The sequence below is a fragment of the Narcine bancroftii genome, chromosome 4, assembly GCF_036971445.1.
Source record: "Narcine bancroftii isolate sNarBan1 chromosome 4, sNarBan1.hap1, whole genome shotgun sequence".
NCBI lineage: Eukaryota > Metazoa > Chordata > Chondrichthyes > Torpediniformes > Narcinidae > Narcine > Narcine bancroftii.
Window position 1 is genome coordinate 30,534,985 of NC_091472.1, and position 21,632 is coordinate 30,556,616.

Sequence of the window (21,632 nt, forward strand, 5' to 3'; positions counted from 1 at the left end):
CCAAGATGAAAAGCTTTAACAAAGCCTTCACAATTGCCTTTGTTTTAAAGTTTCTCAGAGGAATGGCCACTTAATTGTCAACAAATACCGATTCCCAGCTTTGGTTTTGGGCAATGGGCCAACACAGTCCACAATCACATTCGAGAAAGGTTCACCAATTGTAAAGATTATAAGTGGTTAGAAGGGTCCCCCTCCTGACCCTGATTAGGTTTACCCACCACCTGACAAGTGTGACTGGCCCAGCAAAAGCTTACAACATCCTTTCTTAAAATAGGGCAATAAAATTGTTTCATTGTCTTTTCCATGAGTGAAAATGGTGATGCTGTAGCAGTAGTACTGCCACTGGTGAGGACCTTCAGGGAGTGAGGGAATGGAAATGCAGTGCTCCTGCGGGGTCCAGCCTCCAAGTCAACTCCCATTGGCTTCGCACAGGCTTTGAATGGCCTGTCGTGGGAGCCAACAGTGGTTTTAGTTGAAATCCCGCAACTGCAGGTCTGTGCCCAAAATGACGGTGCCTATTAATCGGCAGCAGCCACTATGGGCTGGAGACTCTGAAGGACAGGAGCAGGGCCCCAGAGGACATCTGAGAGGGAGAAGTGGAGGAGATGACTCGTGGGGACGTGGACCATGGCAGCAAACCAGTGAGGAGAATCTGCGGCTGAGGGACCAGTACATGCAGCGGGCTACTGCCAACTTAAGGCGAGAAACTCATGGAAGCTCTGCACTGCTGTTGGGAGACTCATGCCAAGTTGCAGACTGCTGGAGACCGGCTTAAACTGGTTGGAGGGTTACCACATATTGGAACTGGGGTGTAAGGAGGTGCCGAGGGTGTTGGAGTGCCCTTGACTGTGTTTGAGATTTGGATCTGGAGCTCAGGTAGCCAACGATTTAGATTGGAGTCTATGTGGCTGAGGGGGCTGCAGACATGCTGGAGGTGAATCTATGGACACTTGATGACTCTTGGGAGGAGCTCTCTTTTGATTCACTCTCTCTGACTGTAAGTCTGTCTGTAAGAGGCATTTAGGTAATTTCTGCTGGTGGCGAATCTGTCTGCCTACAGCAGGCAAAAAAGAAATTTCATGTAATATGGCAATGTTTTATTACTATGAAAATAAATTGAATCTTGAATGCTCTAACACTTCTTCAAACTTCTCTGTTTTTAGGTAGTATTTTGCAATTTTCCTCCTAATCTCCACCTTTTTCATTCATGTTTCTACTGAAGCAGTTGCCACGTTGTTGGCAATAGTCACCAACTCGTGCTTGTTTTGATCCTTTTTCAAAATCTCGAGAGGGTAACGCAAAAATTCCGCTATTTCACACACACACGCACACACACTAACCACACACGAGCTTTTAGTTATTTTTACCAAAGGAATTTCCTAGACCAGACTGGAATTTTATCAATCACCAATCTCCAGCTTGATTCAGACTCAGACAATTGACCACTAATCAATCAACCTCTAAGCTCACAAACTTGTTTGAATCCTGGATGAGCCCCCACTTTGTTACATCTCAAACCAGCAACAACAGAAGATTCAATTCAAAAGGGTTAAATTTTAACTCTATTAATGACTATTAACAATATAATATCTTAACACAATTAACACCACCATAAATATCTATAGAAAATATATAGATATATATTTATAATCAGTGTGTATATTTAAAAAAAACATTATTACGGTCTGTGCTCAATATTCAAAAAGGAAAAATTCCCCCCAAACCCCAGGTCAGTCAGTCAAGTAAGTCAGTCCAAACAACAGTCCACTCAAAGTTCAAAGTCCAAGTTCACTTTAACTGATAAAAATTGACATTGTATTGAACATTGGAGAGAGAAATGACTGATGTTGCATTGCAGTAAAGTTTCAAATTCTCACTTATGAAACCTATGTATTTCACACAGCTTTACAGCTGCCGTCTGCCACTCTAACTGCTGTTCTGTAGCTCCAACTGCTGCTCTCTGCTTCACAGCTGAATTCTCCCATTGTTCTTTAAAGTTCCAAGCAATTGACGAGTCAGCACTCAGCTATACCACAAGTTGCACAGAGTCCTTAGCAGAAATCCATCCATTATAATGACAGTCCACAGACCAAAAAGTCAGTCCATAGTCCATAACAGTGTCATGTCTCTCCCTTCTTTGTCTCTTTAAAATGCCTTGTCTCTTTCTGTACATACCTTGAGTTTTTCCTATCACTCCATATCATGAGTTTCCCTCGCTCTGTGTCTCTCTGTCCTAGTCATTCTTTCTCTCTGTGGGGATTGCCTCTTGGAATTTTGTTCTGTTTCCTTCCTCTTGCTTTCCTGGTCATTTATTCTTCCTCCACCCAAACCCTCAGGTCACAACTCTCATTGTTCCTACTCCATGCCTTTCACTTTCCTTCCTGCATCTCTTGCATCTATCTAGGTCATGTCTCCTTTCATATGGATTCTCTCTCACTATGACAACCCTTTGTTCATTCTTGTCCCCTCCCGTCCCTGTCCCCAACATGATTTGGGTCTCTCTAGAAATTTCTAGGTCCCCACCCCCCTCTCTCTCTCTCTCTCTCCCTCTCTCTCTCTCTCTCTCTCTCTCTCTCTCTCTCTCTCTCTCTCTCTCTCTCTCTCTCTCTTGTCCCAAACCTCATTCTATCTACATCCTGGTCCTACTCCATTCCATCTATCTCTCTCTCTCATCTTCTCCTCTAACCCAAGTTGAGGTCTGTTGATCTATCTCCCCAGTTTCCCTCTATCAAATATATATCATCTGCAAACAAATTAATTGTTCACCTATTGTAATTCCTTTAATACTAGGATCTTGTCTTATAGCTTGAGCCAGAGGCTCTATTAGCATAGCAAACAATGCTGGTGAAAGAGGACAACCCTTTCTAGTTGATCGAGATGACGTAAATGCTGGTGAAATCTGTCCATTTGTCATTACTCTTGCAGAAGGACTAATATACAAAGCTTTAACCCAACTAGTAAAACATGGTCCAAAATTAAATCTTTCTAAACCTTAAACAAAAAATTCCATTCAACACTATGAAAAGCTTTTTCCGCATCTAATGCTACTATCATTGGTTGATTAACCTGTTGTCTTGCAGCGTTAATTATTGAAATCAATTTAGTAATATTATCTGCAGAATATCCAACTTTTATAAAATCAAAAATCAGCTTGATCAACATGTACTAATTTTGGCAAAAGCCAATACTTTTGCCACAATTGTATAATCCACATTCAATAATGATATTGGTCGATAAGAATCAACTTTTAAAGGATCCCCATCCTTCTTTGGACTAACAGTAATCAATGCTCTTGAAAAAGATTCTGGAAATAAACCAGTTTCAGTTGCTTTTTTCAAAACTGCTATATAGACCGATATTAATAAATCATTAAATTATTTATAAAATTCCATTGTGAACCCATCCTCTCCAAGAGACTTCCCTCCCAGCATCAATTGTAATGCTTCCTTAAGTTCCAATTCCATAAAGATACTATCTAAATCCTTAATATCTATTGCACTCAATGATGGTAAATCTAAATTTGATAAAAACGAATCAATTTGCTCAGTATTTTGTATACCTTCCGATGTATAGAGACCACTATTAAAAAAAATTAAATTCCTCATTAATTTCCTGTGGTTTATAAGTAATCTCTGAACTTTTCCTATTTGCATTAATCGTTCTTGATGCTTGCTCAGTTTTCAATTACCAAGCCAAAACTTTATGTGCTCTTTCACCTAACTCGTAATAATGTTGCTTTGATCTTTGAATCATTTTTCATATTTATATGATTGCAAAGTATTATAATATAGCTTTAGTTTGGACAATTGTATCTTATTATCTTCAGTAGTGTTCTTCTGAACTTCTTTCTCTAACTTTTCCATTTCTTTTTCCAAATTTTGAGTCTCTACCAGATATTGCTTTTTTAACTTTTGCTGTATCTGACCTCTTAAATATGCTTTCAAAGCGTCCCATAAAACAAATTTACTCTGCATTGAATATTCATTCATTTGCAAATGAAAAACAATTTGATCTCTAATAAACTTAACAAATTCAGATGTTTTTTAATAACAATTCATTAAATCTCCAGCGATAAACATTCTCTATCATCTCTAAACAAAATGCCAACAACAATGAATGATCAGACAATGTTCTACTTTTATACTCAGCATGTGTAAATCTACCTTGTCACTGTGCTGAAACTAAAAATAGATCAATTTTAGAAAACGAACTATGCTGAGTAGAATAGAAATAAAAATCTTTTTTAGTAGGATTCAATTTCCTCCATATTTCTACCAAATTTAAATCTTTCCTCATCTTGATTATTCTCCATGCCATTTTAGTTCTATTCACAATTGTTGGAGATTTATCTAAAAATGGATCCAGGCAGCAATTAAAATCCCCTCCTATCAAAATATTTCTATTTGAATGATTCAGATTTTAAAAATTTTCTGTAACAAATACTTCCTTATCCTCATTCGGTGCATAAACGTTCATCAATGTCCAGGTTTCAGAAAATATTTTGCAATTCACCATCAACACTCTACCAGCATTAGCAGAAAAAGAATCCAAAATAAATGGTACTTTTTTATTTAAATCAAAATAGCAACTCCTCTGGTTTTCGAGTTAAAAAAGAAGGAATCACATAACCTACCCAATCTCTTTTCAGTTTCAAATGTTCTTTCTCTGTCAAATTAGTTTCTTGCAAAAATGCAATATCCACCTTCAAGTTTTTAAAAATAGTCCAAAACACGTTTCTGTTTTATCAGATGATTTAACCCCCTTAACATTAAAAGTCATAAATTACTCTTTATTTCCAACAGAGTAGAACTCAACACAGTGAACCCTTACACTAAAGATTTGGCTCCTTTTACCCCACCCCCACCTCCCTAAATCAACTAAAAAAATTTTTCTTTCTTTGGCTTGGCTTCGCGGACGAAGATTTATGGAGGGGGTAAAAAGTCCACGTCAGCTGCAGGCTCGTTTGTGGCTGACCAGTCCGATGCGGGACAGGCAGACACGATTGCAGCGGTTGCAAGGGAAAATTGGTTGGTTGGGGTTGGGTGTTGGGTTTTTCCTCCTTTGCCTTTTGTCAGTGAGGTGGGCTCTGCGGTCTTCTTCAAAGGAGGCTGCTGCCCGCCAAACTGTGAGGCGCCAAGATGCACGGTTTGAGGCGTTATCAGCCCACTGGCGGTGGTCAATGTGGCAGGCACCAAGAGATTTCTTTAGGCAGTCCTTGTACCTTTTCTTTGGTGCACCTCTGTCACGGTGGCCAGTGGAGAGCTCGCCATATAATACGATCTTGGGAAGGCGATGGTCCTCCATTCTGGAGACGTGACCCATCCAGCGCAGCTGGATCTTCAGCAGCGTGGACTCGATGCTGTCGACCTCTGCCATCTCGAGTACCTCGACGTTAGGGGTGTGAGCGCTCCAATGGATGTTGAGGATGGAGCGGAGACAACGCTGGTGGAAGCGTTCTAGGAGCCGTAGGTGGTGCCGGTAGAGGACCCATGATTCGGAGCCGAACAGGAGTGTGGGTATGACAACGGCTCTGTATACGCTTATCTTTAAGAAAAACACTCCTTACAAAAATCTAAACTTGAGATTAATATATATTAAAAAACCCTCCCCGCAAATAAAAAAACACCCCCCGAAAAAAAACCTGCAGAGCAGTAGCCCCCCCCCCCCACAGTCGACTGGGTGTGATCAATACTACTAGGGGCAGATGACTTCAATACTGCTAGGGCCAGACTTTCAAAAGGATGAGTTCATCAATTTATTGTCCAAATTGAATTGAAGTAACAACCACCACGTCAATTAGTTGTATCGTTTCCATCTTCTGCAGTTCAGTGCTATTTCCATTCTTAGCCTTAGCAATATTGCTTATTGGCTTCTTGGAAAGATCAAAACTCAACTTATTATCTGGTAAAGAATTTGCAAAAGTTAAAGCATCCTGAGCTTTCTCAAAAAACTGATGCTGAAATGGCCCATAGAACACTTTCAACACTGCTGGAAATCTAAATGTCGATCTATAGTCTTTCTTCCACAGCCTGATTAAACTCCTTACATCTCATTATAACCTCCTGACTTAGATCTGCATAAAAGAAAACTCTTCTGCCCTGAACCATTATTGGGTTCTGGTCAACACAGGCCTTCTGTATGGCAAAACATAAAAATGTCTCCCGATCCCAATATCTTAAACATCTAATAAAGACCGGTCGCAGAGATTGTCCCAGAAAAAGCTTCCTTCTTAATGCTCGAGGCGCTCTATCCAATTCTAATCCTTCTGGAAATAGTGGACCCAGGACCGATCCCTGAGGAACTCCACTAGTTATCGGCCTCCAATTGGACAAACAATTTTCTATGACATCTCCCATCCAACCATTGCTGAATCCATTTCACTACCTCCTTATTTATACCTAATGCCTCCACCTTTTTCCTAACCTCCTGTGGGGAAATTTTTCAAAAGCTTTACTATTGTCTAAATAGACAACATCCACAGCTTTCTCTTCATCAACCTTTTTTGTAACCCCCTCGAAAAACTCAATCAGGTTTGTCAAGCATGATCTACTCCTGACAAAACCATGCTGATTACTCCCTATCAATCCCTGTACCTCCAAATATTTGTAAATACCATCTCTCAGAACCCTTTCCATCAACTTTCCCACCACAGATGTCAGACTCACGGGCCTATAATTCCCAGGTTTACATTTGGACCCTTTCTTAAACAGCGGAACCACATTTGCAACCCTCCAATCCTTTGGCACTACCCCCGTGGCAAGTGACATGCTAAATATCTCTGTTAATGGCCCCACTATCTGTCCACAAGCCTCCCTGAGTGTCCTTGGGAATATTTTGTCCGGTCCCGGAGATTTATCCACCTTTATCTTTTTCAACACAGCCATCACTACCTCCTCGGTTATCCTTATGTGGTTCATGACCTCCCCACTATTTTTCTTTACTTCAACTGGTTCAACATTTTTTTTCCCTAGTGAATACCGAGGCAAAGAAATCATTCAAAATTTTCCCCATTTCCTCTGACTTCTCACTCAGCCTACCTTCGCTATCGACAAGGGGTCCAATTTTATCCCTCACTAATCTTTTACTTTGAATGTACCTATAGATTTATTTTTACTCTGGATTTATTTTGGATTTATTTTTACTCTGTCTGCCAAAGCCTCTTAGTCCCTTTTTTTAGCCTTTCTAATTTCTTTCTTAAGATTCCTTCTACACTCCTTGTAGTCCTCCTTCAAATTCTCAGCTCCCTGCTCTTTATACCTCTTGTACACCTCCCTTTTTCTCCTAACCAAATTTCCAATATTCCTCGAAAACCAAGCCTCCCTATGACTTCCAGCCTTTCCTTTGATCCTCACTGGGACATATCTACTCTGTACCCTCAAAATTTCTTTTTTGAATATCCTCCATTTTTCATTTACATCCTTACCTGAAAATATCCTGTCCCACTCAATATTCCCCAAATCTCTTCCTATTCCTTCGAAATTTGCTCTTCTCCAATCCAGAACCTCAACTTTAGGCCCCTCCTTGCTCTTCCCTAAAACTAACAGGGTTATGATCACTAGACCCAATTTGTTCTCCAACATTAATGCCCGAAACCTGACCTAGCTCGTTTCCAGTATTACACCATCCCGAGTCGGTCCTTCTACTAATTGATTTAGAAAACATTCTTGAACACATTTAACGAACTCTAGCCCATCCAACCCTCTAACTGTATGGGTATCCCAATCAATGTGCGGGAAGTTAAAATCTCCCATGATCCCTACCTTATGATTCTCACACATATACGTTATCTTCCTACAAATTTGTTCCTCTAATTTTCTTGGCTCATTTGGTGGTCTGTAATACACCCCTATTAGCACCCTCATGCCTCCTTCACCCCTGAATTCCACCCAAACAGCCTCACTGGACGATCCCTCCAGACCATCCTGCCACCTCACGGCAGTAATGTCCTCCTTAACAAGCAGAGCAACTCCTCCCCCTTTTTTACCCCTGATCTATCACATCTAAAACAAATGTATCCTGGAATATTAAGTTGTCAGTCCTGCCCCTCCTGTAGCCAGGTCTCACTAATTGCCACAATTTCATGACCCCAAGTATCTGTCCATGCTCTAAGTTCATGTACCTTGTTCACTATGCTTCTTGCATTAAAATATATGCATTTCAGAGAATGACCCTCACATATATTCTCTTTTCTACCTTTTACCAAATCTCCATCCTACCTTTGTTATCGTTATTATTCCTATCTAGGTGGCCATGCTCCCTTGAACTCTTCAGCCTGACATGGAGCGGGTCTCCCCGCAGCATGGAATTGGTCCAGTACTTCGCAGAACCGCGATGTTGGACGCATGCTCATAAGCCCCGTTGTGCGGTAGCATGCGGTCGTCGGCACGTCAGTGCATGTCAGGACGCTGCCGGCAGTGCTTCCCTGCTTGTACCCTGCGCAGCCCTGCTCAGCTCATCACCCTCTGAGGTTTCAGCTCCATAAATTAATCGATCCTGGTGCATCTTCCACTCGGCAGGCCCAGATTTTTCACTTTTTCCCACAACTTTAATAACTAATTTCTTTTGTTTCTGACCTCTTCCTTTCTTCACTTTTTGCAGCCCCTACACTTGATACTTTGTCAGATAGACTTTTTTGATCTTTAAACAGTCTTTGAAATTCGGGCATTAATTAGTTCTCCCTGGGAGGAACAGATCCCGCGTCTTTGTTCTATGCCATCTTGCCACACCCCTCCAGAATATCTGGATGAAGATGATCAGGAGTTGTTATTGATGACAGCAGAAGCAATAGAAGGTAGGCCCAAAACTACAAAAATGGATTCTCCTTTTAAATCAATTATTTCACCTACTTTAACAAATCCTTCACCTGGACCTGATGTGGTTACAATGTTTGAAGAGTTAACAAAGCAAAATGAAAATATTATGGCCTACATGACTACTGGGTTTCATAATGTAGATGTAGATGAATAATGTAGATGAAAAAGAGACTCCCTAATCAAAGTCAATTTGAAGATATAATAACAGATACATCTGTTCTTAAGAAATTTATTACTAACATGTATATAAAATTACAAGAAACTACAAAGGAAAAAGATTTATATGTATAAAAAATGTGATGGGAGAAAGATTTATATATACAAATTCAGGAGGAAATTTGGTCAAAATTATGTCATTAAAGTGTTACAAATACAACAAATGTTAGATATCAAATGGTTCAACATAATTTTCTTCATCAATTATATTATACTACTTATAAGTTAAATGGACTTAATTCCAATTACTTAAATAAGTGTTTTCGATGTGTGAAATAAATAGGGACTTTTTGCATTCAATGTAATCTTGTGAAAAGGTGGAACGGTTTTGCAATGAACTGAGTTTATTACTAGGACAAATTGTGAAGATAAAGATACATAAGGATCCAAGAATATTTTTTACTTGAGTGTGTGTGTGTATATATATTATAAATATATATATATATATATATACATCTATATATATTACACACACACACACACATACACACACACACACACACACACACACACACACACACACACACACACACACACACACACACACACACACACACACACACACACACACACACACACACACTGCCTAAAGAAAGCTCTTGGTGCCTGCCACATTGACCATTGCCAGTGGGCTGATATCACCTCAAACCGTGCATCTTGGTGCCTCACAGTTCGGCAGGCAGCAACCTCCTTTGAAGAAGACCGCAGAGCCCACCTCACTGACAAAAGACAAAGGAGGAAAAATCCAACACCCAACCCCAACCAACCAATTTTCCCTTGCAACCGCTGCAACCGTGTCTGCCTGTCCCGCATCAGACGTCAGCCACAAACGAGCCTGCAGCTGACGTGGACATTACCTCTCCATAAATCTTTGTCCACGAAGCCAAGCCAAAAAAAAGAAAGAAGATGTGTGTGTGTGTGTGTGTGTGTGTGTGTGTGTGTGTGTGTGTGTGTGTGTGTGTGTGTGTGTGTGTTTATATGTGTGTGTGTCAGTTCTGCAGTTTTACAGTTGGGACTGGAACAGGCCAAGCTGGAAAGCTTGTGGAAAACCCCATTTGGAAGACAGGTTGTGAGTGCTTGGTTCAACCTGGTCAATGCCCTTGTGGTTCATGAAAGAGGACTGGCTGCCTAATGTTTGACTTTAAATAAGAGAAACAAAAAGGAACCCTTTGGTGACCAGAAAGAAAAAGGTTATCATCTGAAGAACCCTGAGGGGGCAAATTTCTTCAGCAAGAAACTGAAGTTGCTAATTAGAAAGGAATCAGTTGTGGGTGTCCTGCAAACAACAAATCTCTCTGAAAACTGACAAGAACCTTCCTGAGTGGTAACCATTTACCTTTCAAGCACCAAAGTCTGGTGAATTTTATAAATATTAAATTCTGTGCACAGTCTAAGAATTGCCTGCAACTAGTGAACTTGGAGGAATGAGAAATGTGATTGGACTGTGAATCAAAGAACTTTTCTGAACTTACACACACATTACATACACGTGCACTTAAAGTTATGGTTAGGTTAGTTAAGTCAATAGTGATAAGAAAGTGTGATTCTGTTTTCATGTTTAAAGATAATTAAAAGCAACTTTTGTTTAAGTAACCATTTGTCTTGGTGAATATCTATTGCTGCTGGGTTTTGGGTCCTCTGGGCTTGTAACATAGTGAGGTGCAAAATTGTATACCTATGGAAAACATTATGTATAGTTTAAGGAATCTAGTGGAAAATTTTAATAGTATTTGCAAACTATATATGAATTTTATGAATAATTTTCCATCCACCTCTTCTACCTTATCCACTCCTTTTAATCAGAAATGTTAATAATAATTAATGATTGTATATGCTAGTATTATTGTATATTAAATGGTAGGTGTTTTCTTTTTTTCCTTTTTCTTACTTTTGGGTGGGGGGGCATCGGGGAGAAAAATATATAAAGTTTTTGTGTCATTAGATATGGATATCTGATTAATGTTTTATTCATTGTTATTTCTGTAATGATACAAATAACTAAATATATTTTTTTAAATACCTAAGGTAGATTTGTTTAATTCAAAAGAAAAGTGGAAACAAGATTTAGATACGATAATAGATCAGCAGGACTGGCACAGTTTATGAAAAGAAGTTACATCTAATACTATAATTGTAAGATTATAGATTACTCCACTATAACTTTCTACATCAATTAGATATTACACTTCAGAAAATGCAAAGATGGAGATTGAATTTATTAAATCAAAATTTTAGAAGTGGAACAGATATTGGAACATTTTTGTCATTGTACTTGGTCTTGTTCGAAGGTTAAATCTGCTTGGGTTTCTATTACATAATTTTTGCAATGAATTACTGGAGTGATTTTTTTTTCATTAAATCCTGAATTTTTGTTGTAGGAAATTTTGAAAATGTTTCAGATTCTCAATCAAAATTTATTGGGTTTGCTTTAGTACTAGCAAGGAAATGTATTGCTGCAACATGGAAATCTGATATTTTATGCCCCACATCTCCATCGGGCACACAAAACTCAAAACGGTCAACCAGTTTACCTATCTCGGCTGCACCATTTCATCGGATGCAAGGATCGACAATGAGATAGACAACAGACTCGCCAAGGCAAATAGTGCCTTTGGAAGACGACACAAAAGAGTCTGGAAAAACAACCAACTGAAAAACCTCACAAAGATTAGCGTATACAGAGCTGTTGTCATACCCACACTTCTGTTTGGCTCCGAATCATGGGTCCTTTACCGGCATCACCTACGGCTCCTAGAACGCTTCCACCAGCGTTATCTCCGCTCCATCCTCAACATTCATTGGAGCGACTTCATCTCCAACATCGAAGTACTCGAGATGGCAGAGGCCAACAGTATCGAATCCATGCTGCTGAAGATCAAACTGCGCTGGGTAGGTCACGTCTCCATAATGGAGAACCATCGCCTTCCCAAGATCGTGTTATATGGCGAGCTCTCTACGAGCCACCGAGACAGAGGTGCACCAAAGAAGAGGTACAAGGACTGCCTAAAGAAAGCTCTTTGTGCCTGCCACATTGACCATCGCCAGTGGGCTGATATCGCCTCAAACTGTGCATCTTGGCACCTCACAGTTCGGCGGGCAGCAACCTCCTTTGAAGAAGACTGCAGAGCCTACCTCACTGACAAAAGACAAAGGAGGAAAATCCCAACACCTAACCCCAACCAACCAATTTTCCCTTGCAACCGCTGCAACCGTGTCTGCCTGTCCCACATTGAACTTGTCAGCCACAAACGAGCCTGCAGCTGACGTGGACATTACCCCTCCATAAATCTTCGTCCGCGAAGCCAAGCCAAAGAAAAGATAGATGGCATGTTGAGATTTAAAGTTGTATTCCTTTGTGGAAAAAAATCACATAATTTCAGGGGTAAATAATTTTTATTCCTGCAAATTTGGAGCCCGTACGCTAAAACTATGAGGCTGAAATTATAATTTACCTAACATTATTTTTTTAAAAATTCTCGTGAATGAATAATAATCTTATGTTATTTGGGTTTTTTTTTGAGTGTCATCTGAAGCAATCTGAATTGATTACTATGTAGTTATGATATTATGTATTTTAGTCATAGGATTAGATTAGGTTTGGGGGGGTGGTAGCAATGTTAGAAGGGGTTCTTAGTTAGTTTTAGCTTCAGTTGTTAGTTTTTTTATTCTTTAATTTTTTTTCATTTTATCCAGCTATTTATTTATTTATTTATTTATATGTTTTATTTTAATTTTCAAATATTTTTCTACATATCTTCATCCTATATTTGTTAAGATTGTATTATGGTTCTTCTTAATCTTACTTATTATGATCTTATATTTGTTGATTAAATAAAATATTCCAAAAGGGGAAATTGGAGGAATGAAAGATCAAATTTATCGTTAGAGAACACACATGACATCACATACAACCATAAGACACATTTTCCTGTGGGCCATTCAGAATTTCTACTCAATTATAACTGTAAACTTGATTCAAGAAAAAGAGAGACGTATACAAAAGAGAGAAATGTGACCAAATAAATAAATGTAAACAAACTGATTGAAATACAGAAAAAAAATTCAGTAATAAATAACGTGCAAAGAATCCTTACATGATACACTTATTGAGTCTGTTGTTGACGAGTCTGATGGTGAAAGGGTAGCAACCGTTCCTGAACCTGGTGGTATGATACCTCTTGGCTGATGGCAACAATGAGAATATAGCATGTCCTGGGTGACATGGATCCTTGATGATTGCTTCTGCTCTCCGACGGCAGATGTTCTTGATGGTGGGGAGAGTTTTGCCTGTGATGTACTGGGCTGCGTCCACCACTTTTTGCAATGTTTTCCACTCAGAGGTATTGTGCCCCAATACAGAGGCATGATACAGCCAGTCACCACATGTCACATGTTTGTAGAAGTTTTCCAAAGGTTCCTGATGTCAACCTGAACCTCTGCTAACTCCTGAGGAAGTTGAGGCACTGGTGTAAATGTTATTCATCCTCCCACAACCACTTTCTGGCTGTCTGGATCTCTGGAGCCTTGCTGTTTGGCCTATATCTGCGTGCAGGCAGAAACATCACTAGATGATCCTACTTGCCAAAATGCATTCTCAGGAATGAATGTTAGGCCTTTAACCAGAAGGTGTGATTAAAATTTAGAGATTATTCTTGGGGGCCAGTGGAGGTAGGGACTCTTACTTAATAAGCACTTGAATCATCAAGGCATAGAAGGTGACAGATCAAGTGCTAGTAAATAGAACATGTACCAATGGTTACTTGGTCATCAGGGACATGGTGGATATAGAGGGCCTTCTTGTGTGTTGGACGACAATAAAAATGCCACCCTCTCCATCTGAGAAGGAGAAGCAGAAGAGACGATCCATGGGACTGTGAGCACGGAGCTGGACCAGTGAGGAGGCTCTGCAGCTGAGAGTCCAGTTCAAGTGGAGAGCCGCAGGTGACTTGAGGCGAGGAACCCATGGAAGCTGCAGGCTGCTGGAGACTGCGGTCAGGAGACTCGCGCCAGGCTGTGAACTGTTGGAGACTGACTCGAACTGGCCAAAGGAGGACCAGGTATCAGAACCGGGTTGTGAGGGGGTGCTGAAAGGTCCCTGACTACGTTGGAGGTTCAGATCTGGAGCTCAGGTCACCAATGGCTTTGACTGGACACTGTGTGGCTACAGGGACTGTGGAAGCACTGGAGTCGAATCTACAGAAATTCAGTGACTCCGGGAGGACTCTCTTTTGTTTCTCTTTCTCTGACTGCAAGTTTGACTGTAAGAAATGTAAGAGGCACAGGGAATTTCTGTCGGTGGCGAATCTCTCTGCCTTGCAGCAGGAAAAAAAGGAATTTCATGTAATATGACTGTTTTATTACTATGGCAATAAATTGAATCTTGAATTTGTTTGGCTCATCTATGGTTCTTGTGATAGGGTTTCTTCAAATAATTCTTAAATACTTGCAACCTGAGAACCTCATCTGGTATGCTTTTTTAATTCCAGATTTGAAATTTTATGGTTTATTGAAAGCATGTAAACTCTATGGAATTTTTCACTGAAAATTTAACACAATGTAATAAACTGTATGTATCTAGATGAAAGAAAAATGTACAGTGAATGGATTTAGACTTTTATTTGGTGGGGAGGGGGGTGTACTGGTTCAGACTTACACTAGAGGATATGGTGTCCCATGGTTATTGATGATAAGGACATGCCTATTCTCCATATATTTAGGTATGCAAATTAATTGGGGAACTGGAGCTTTTTCACCTCATGGCAGAGGAGGACTTCAAAATTCATCCTGTGGAATTTGTGACACTGAAACAGAAAATCATGTACGTGCAATATCTGTGGAAATAAAAGCAGAGTCAACATCTCATATCCGAGACCCTAGCATATGCAATGCTTGCAATTTCTTGCCATCCACATGTTCCATCAGTCTGTTTGCTATGCTAGTTGCCCTAGCTGTTGGGTTAAGAAAAGTCACTGGGAGTTCACAGGCAGACCCAGAACCTTAAAAGGAGAATCCTTTTTGTGCTGTAACGAGCATAGAGATCAAGAGGAGCAGAGGGGAAGCTGGAAAGTAGACTGCAATTTGACTCTTCTCCACTGCCCAGCCATCCCAATGCAGCATCTTGGGTGCATTGAAAGACCTGCAATTTTGCCTTTGCAATATTCAACCCACAGTGAATATCTTCTGATCCCATGTTACCTGTTTCTAGTGATTTAATGTTATTCTTATTAACAAAACCATGCCACCTCTTCTGCTTAGCCGCCTATCCTTTTGATACATTGTGTTACCTTGGACATTCAGCTCCCAATAACATCCATCCTTTAGCCATGACTACATGATAGCCACAACATCATACCTGCCAATCTGTAGCTGTACTACAAGGTCATGCACTTTCAGATTTATTGTCATATATGCATGTCATCACATACAAGTCTGAAATTCTTTTTTCCTGCAGGCAAGGCAAAATTTACCATTTATGGGTAGTGCAAATAAAACTGTACTCAACATACACATGTTAAAAAAATGTAAACAAACTGCAATACAGGGAGATAAATTTGCAAAATAATCCATAAATGAGACTCTGATTGAGTTAGTTGTTGAGGAGTTTGATGGTAGGGGGGGGGGGGGGGTGGTGCGGGAGGCAGCTGTTCCTGAACCTGGTGGTGCAAAAATTGTGTCACCTACACCTCTTCCTGATGGTAGCAGCGAGAACAGGGTGATGTGGATCCTTGATGATTGCTGTTGCTCTCTAATGGCAGACTTCCCTGTAGATGTTTTCGATGGTGGGAACATTTTACCTGTGATGTTCTGGACTGTGTCCATTACCTTATGCAGAGATTTACACTCAAGGGACCTCGTCCCAGACCATGATGCAGCCAATCAGCACACTTTCCACCTCACACCTGTAGAAATTTGCCGGAGTTGCCAAACTTCTGCAAACTCCTGAGGAAATAGAGGCACTGATGCACTTTCTTCACACTGCCATTTGTGTGTGGGGTCCTGGAAAGATACAGACATCGACTCCCAAGAACTTAAATTTGCTCACCCACTCCGCCTCTGATCCCCAAATGATCACTGGTAAACCTATGGTTTTCCCTTCCTGAAGTCTTGGTTTTGGTGACATTGAGTGCAAGATTGTTTTTTTGGTGCATCATATAGCCAAGTTTTCCATCTCCCTACTGCATGCTGGCTCATCGCCCCTTTATATGCAACCCACTACCGCGGTACTTCCTTGTGCTGCATGCCTTAAAATACAAAGCCTTCAGTTCTGTATTCTGTTACTTTTTTTTGGAGTCTGTGTCCTTATTGCATTGCAACCCATTCCACTGGCTGCAGTTTTGCCCTATCTATCTGTCCTCCCACACACCTAGCAGCTGTCTCCACTTGCACAACCCCTCCCTTCCTCTGCCTCTTCACTTTTGCTCCAACCCCCTGCCAAACTAGTTTAAGCACATCGACCTCACCCCAATAGCATTAGCAAACCTCCCTCGAAGGATATTAGTAACCCTCCTGTTCAGGCGAAACCCATTCCACTTGCATGGATCACCTCTTCCCCAGAAAAGGTTCCAATTATCCAAGAACCTGAAACATTGGCCCCTGCATGAGCTCGTTAGCCAGTAATTTAACTGCACTATCTTCCTGTTCTGACCTTCCCTATCTCATGGCACTGGGAGTAATCCAGAGATTACTACCTGGCAGGTGTTGCTCTGCAGCCTCCTCCCAGACTCCCGAAATCTGCTTCACAGGACCTCTACCCCACTTCTGCCTATGTCATTTGTACCAATACATACAACAACCTCAAGCTGTTCAAAATCCCCTTCAAGAGTATTTTGCAACCGCTAAGACATCCTGGACCCAAGTGCCTGGGAGGCATCACACCATCCAGTGCCTCTTCTGCGATTGCAGAATCTCTCATCTGTTCCCGTGACTGACTTAACCCTTCCCTTCCGACTGCATTGCTATGGCTGTTTCCTTTCTCAGATATGTCATCTCCTCAGCAGTATCTTGTTGCTGAGGGGAATGGCTACACTGATTTATTTCTCCCCTTACCTCTCTTGGTGTTCACCAATTGACTAGTTGCATTCTGCTCAAAAGTCTTATCTATGACTTGTTCAGCCTCCCGGATGATCCTTAATTCATTCTTAATATGGTCTTTCAGGGACTGGAGTTGGCTGCAGTTGCCGCAGGTGTAGTCATCAGGGAGACCGTAAGATTCCATTAATTGCTACATCCTATAAGAGGAGCATTCACTGACATATCTGCTATCACTCCTGCATTGTACCACAGGCAACCAAGACCAATTCATCAATAACAAGAAAAATAACTTAACTGTTGCTTCTGCCACAACTTCTTCTCACGTAAGCCTCAGAAGACAAATATGGAAGGTTTACGGAGATAAAAATAAAATAGTGCCCTTGAGGCAGGAAAGAGTTCAAACAGGGCATTAAGGCCAAAAATGGCCATGAAATATCCTTGGCCAGTTAATTTCAAGGCATTTTATACTTGCATTAAATACAAGAAGGTGACCAGGATAGGATAGCATTCAAAACAAGGTCAATGAATTTGAGGTATAAATCAGTATAAAGGGGTATGATTTAGTGGCCATTACAGAAATGTGGGTGCAAGGTAGAAGGAATTGGGAAGTAAATTATCTAAGGATATCAGGTAATGCAGAAGGACAGGTAAGGTAGTGGGGTAGCACTTTTAGTTAAGGATGAGATCAGGGCTATAGTGTGAGATGATGTAAGATCTAAGGAGAAAAAATATTGAATCCATCTGAGTGGAGATTAGGAATAGTAAGGGGAAAAAAAAAACTGGTCAGAGTTGTCCATAGGTCACCCAATAATAACATTACAGTGGCACAGGAAACAAAGCAAGAACTATTGGAGGCATGCATGAATGGAACAGCAGTCACTGTGGGGGACTTCAACATGTATATAGGATGGATGAATCAGCTTGGTCGAGGAAACCTTGAGGAGGACTGCATAGAATGCACACATGATGGCTTTCTTAATTAGTATGTTACTGGACCTATCTATCTTGGATCTGGTCCTGTGCAATGAAACAGGTAAAATTAGTGATCTTGTTATCTGGGATCCTCTTGTAAAGAATGATCACAGTATGATTCAGTTTCTCATACAAATGGAGGGTACAATAGTTTGGTCTAAAATCAGTGTATTTTGCCTACATAAGGGAAACTACAAAGAATAAGGGAGAAGTTGGCCAGGGTAGACTGAGGGACGGTTGAAGAACAGTGGAAGACTTTCAAAGGATGTATTGAGTTGGGATGATGTATAGAGAATTGGTTAACCAATAGAAAGCAGAGTTGGGATACAGGGATGCCTTTCTGGTCAGTAATCAGTGGTGAACGGGATGTCACAAGCGTCGGTGCTCGGCCGACAACTGTTCAAGATGTACATTAACAATCTGTAAAAGAAGACAGTGTGTAATGTATCTCAGTTTGCTGATGACACTAAATTAAGTAGAAAATCAAATTGTGCAGAGAATATGGAGAGTCTACAAGGAGATATAGATGGGTTAAGTGAGAAGGGAAGAGTCTGGCAGATGGAGTACAATGTTGGTAAATGTGAGTGTGGTGAATGTCTGTCAAGCTGCCTGTCTCCCCTCTGGCGAGCCTTGCTGTACTAACATTGGCTGTGCATTATCTCTACTGTTAAGGACAGTCCCCTTGGGAATGCACCTCTTGTCTTTCATTATTGTACCATGAGTTTCTGCTAATAAAAGCCATGATTATTGTTTGACCACATCGTCTTTGTCTACTTCACCAGCTGGCACTTCAGTGAGGTTGCCCATTTTAGAAGGAAAATGGAAGATCGGATTATTATTTAACTGGCAAGTGATTGCAGCATGCTGCTGTGCAGAAGGACTTAAGAGTGTTTGTGTATTAATTGCAGAAGGTTGGTTTGAAGGCAGAGCAGGCTGTTAAGGAGGCAAATGGCATGTTGGCCTTTATTGCTTGAGGGACTGCATTCAGGAGTAGGGAGGTTGTGCTGAAATTTTACATGGTCTTCTCAAGGCCACATCTGGAGTAATGTGGTCTTCTTCCTTGAGGAAGGATGTACTGGCTTAGGAGATGATGCAGAGGAGATGCACAATGTTGATTCCAGAGATGAGGGGGTTAGCCTATGAGGATAGATTGAGCCATCCGGGACTCTACTCACTGGAATTTAGAAGAATGAGAGAGGATCTTCCAGAAATGTATTAAATTATGAAAGGAATAGATAAGATTGAGGTCAGTAAGTTGTTTCCATTGGTGGGGAAGACCAGAACTAGGGGATACAGCCTCAAGATTCAGGGTAGTAGATTTAGGATGAATGAGGAAGAACTGTTTTTTCCCAGAGGGTGGTGAATTTATTGAATTCGCTGCCCATTAAATCAGTTGAGGCTACCTCAATAAACATATTTAAGTCAAGGTTGGATAGATGGTTGCACAGGGTCACCACCAGAATGTATGTTGGGGGGGCATTAGTGATTTTGAGGGGGGTTTGTTTCACAGTGGGGGGGGTTGCTGGCAGGGTCCTTTAGACAGGGGGACTGCTGGCAGGGACCTGTCAATGGGAGGGGTGGGGGAGGGGAGGCTGGCAGGGACCTACTTATCGATAATGCCATCTGGCCCTCCGACATGGGGCACGATGGCACTCTTTTTATTGCATCCTTCATTACTAGATGCTACTGGCACTTAATGCATGTTAGTGACGCAGCTGAGGGTGGGTGGAAAGTCGCTAGCATGTGTCAACCTAGACGCTGCTAATGCAGAAGGGAGTGGAGTAGTTCTGACGTCCAGGGATGGCGGCGACTGTATGGGTGGAACACAGCACCTTGTTTGGGGGCAATGCCCATGGATATCCCCCTTGATGCTGACGTTGTTAAAAAATAGGAGAATTAAGGAATATGGGGGAAAAAGGCAGGTAGATGGAGATGAGCCTATCATTAGATCATCCATAATCTCATTGAAAGGTGGAGCAGGCTCAACAATCTGAATGACAAATTCCTACTTGTATTTCGTATGTTCTTGCGTTCAAACTCCTGAAGGACTAAAGTAATTTGTGTTCAGATCCATAGCCACACAACCAGATAGGGTGTTAAAGAAGGCAAATGGAATGCTTGCCTTCATTGGCCAGGACATTGAGTGTTAAAGTAATTATTTCCAGTGATCATGGATCCATTAACTTTAGCTTAATGATGGAAAGGGATAGGTCAGGTCCAAGGTTGAAGGTCTTCGAATGGGGGAAGGCCAGATTTGGAGAAATGAGAAGGGATTTGCAGAGAGTTATGTGGGCTGACCTTTTTGCCAGAGAGAATGTAGAGGAAATTTGGGGGGCATTTAGGGGTGAGATTTTGAGAGTACAGGATCTTTATGTTCCAGTCAGGCCGAAGAGAGAGACTAAAGGTTCGAGGGAGCCATGGTTTTCTGGTGAAATTAAAAAGTTGGTTCAGGACAAATATAAAAAACAAGGGATTGAGAAGATATGTGGTCATTACTTAGATTGCAGGAAGAACCTTAAGAGGGAAATTAGAAAGGCAAAAAGAGGGTATGAAGTGTCCATAGCTAATAAGGCGAAGGCAAATCCTAAGGGTTTTACAGATATGTGAACAGTAAAAGGAGGGTTAAGGATAGAATAGGTCCACTGGATGATGGGACCTGTGAACTATGTCAGGAACCGTATGAGATGGGAGAAATATTGAACAACTGTTTCTTTTCCATATTCATGAGGGAAAGGGCCATTGGACTATATGAGATAAGAGAGGCAATGGGCTTAGTTATGGAAAGGATAGGGATTAGTAAAGTGAGAGTTTTGGAGCTCTTAGGGTCAATTAAGGTGGATAAGTCTTAAAAGTAAACAAAGTCAACCACTAGAGCAACCAATGTGATGTTTGGACAATTCAGCCCAATGTGGTGGAAGCCTGATAGTGTGGGCCCTGATGGGACTTTTCCCAGGAATTTAAGGGAGATCAGGGAACAAATAGTGGGGGCACTGACAGTGATTTTTCAAAGATCACTGGAGGAGGGGGTGGTACCACAGGATTGGAGGGATGAAAATGTTGTTCTATTATTCAAAAAAGGCAGATGGTGTAGGCCAAGTAATTATCGGCCAGTAAGTTTGACTTCAGTGGTGGGGAAGGTTATGGAGGGTATTCTTCCAGAGAGTATATACACATATCTGGATAGGCAGATATTGATTAGGGGCATCCAGTATGGGTTTGTAAAGGGAAAGTCATGTTTGATGAATGTTGAGTTTTTTGAGGAGGTGACAAAAAAGGTGGATGAAGGTAGAGCGGTGGATGTGATCTATTTGGATTTTAGTAAGGCTTTTGATAAGGTTCTGCATGGAACATTAATAAGGAAGGTTCAGTCACTAGGAATTAGTAGAGAGATTGTGACATGGGTTCAGAGGTGGTTGGGAGATAGACAGCAGCGAGTCATGGTGGACAACTTTATGTCAGGTTGGAAGCCTGTGACAAGCGGAGTGCCTCAGGGATCAGTGCTGGGTCCCTTTTTGTTTATCATTTATATTAATGATTTAGAGGAGAGTGTGGTTAACTGGGTAAGCAAATATATGGATGATACGAAAATAGGGGGAGTGG